The 612-nt window shown below is 71.9% G+C and overlaps 1 protein-coding gene across 4 annotated transcripts in view; it reads right to left on the reverse strand.

The window, feature by feature from the left end:
* The window catches only part of FAR1 (fatty acyl-CoA reductase 1), a 77,634-nt gene extending 77,297 nt beyond the window's left edge, over positions 1-337 (reverse strand). For 2 of the 4 annotated variants that reach the window (XM_019519554.1, XM_019519552.1), the window contains exon 1: positions 247-337. The gene's annotated coding sequence lies outside the window, so the exon portion shown is untranslated. The remainder of the gene's footprint in view (positions 1-246) is intronic. The other 2 variants (XM_019519553.1, XM_019519551.1) reach the window with 1 other exon arrangement.
* Positions 338-612: the final 275 nt, after the last annotated feature.

Genomic DNA, 612 nt, shown 5'->3' on the forward strand with positions numbered 1-612 from the left:
CCCCCCCCCCCCCCGGGGGGGGGGGGGGGGGGGGACGCGGTTGCCAGACAGCCCGCGGAGAGGGGGAGAGAGGTACGACCCGGGCTCCCCCAGCCGCCCATCAACCCCGCGCCCAGAACACTCCCCCCACCTCCAGAATCGGCTGCTCCAAGCCCGCTGGGTGATAGGCTCGGGGTGGGAGGGAGCGGGTCACACCACTGCAGGAGGACTGGGGGAAAAGCGGGCCGCACGCGACGCCACCCCTACCGTGCTACCACCTCCGCTGAGCTAGGCTGAACACTCCTCGCACTGCGGTCGCAGCTACTACCTTCAGCAGCTGGCTTGGAGTGAGCCGCTATTATTGGCAGCCCCCGGCGTGGCAGCCGTGCCCCGATTGGGTTGCGGCCACGTCACTCTCCAGCCCGAGGCCACTCCTGATTGGCCAATTTGGGGAGTCGTCCCTACCCCTCCTGCCGGGTCGCCACGCCCGAGTCCGGCGCGAGCTGGCCAATAGGGGGTGAGGGACCGGCCGCTGCGGTCTCCGGCGCGGCAGGTCCAGCCCCGCCTCCGCCTGCGGCAGCTCCACGCGCGCGTCCCCACCCGACTCTGACGCGAGGTGGAGGGTTCTGGCCC

The sequence above is a fragment of the Gavialis gangeticus genome, unplaced genomic scaffold, assembly GCF_001723915.1.
Source record: "Gavialis gangeticus isolate Ggan-Ray unplaced genomic scaffold, GavGan_comp1, whole genome shotgun sequence".
In the NCBI taxonomy this organism is placed as follows: Eukaryota; Metazoa; Chordata; order Crocodylia; family Gavialidae; genus Gavialis; species Gavialis gangeticus.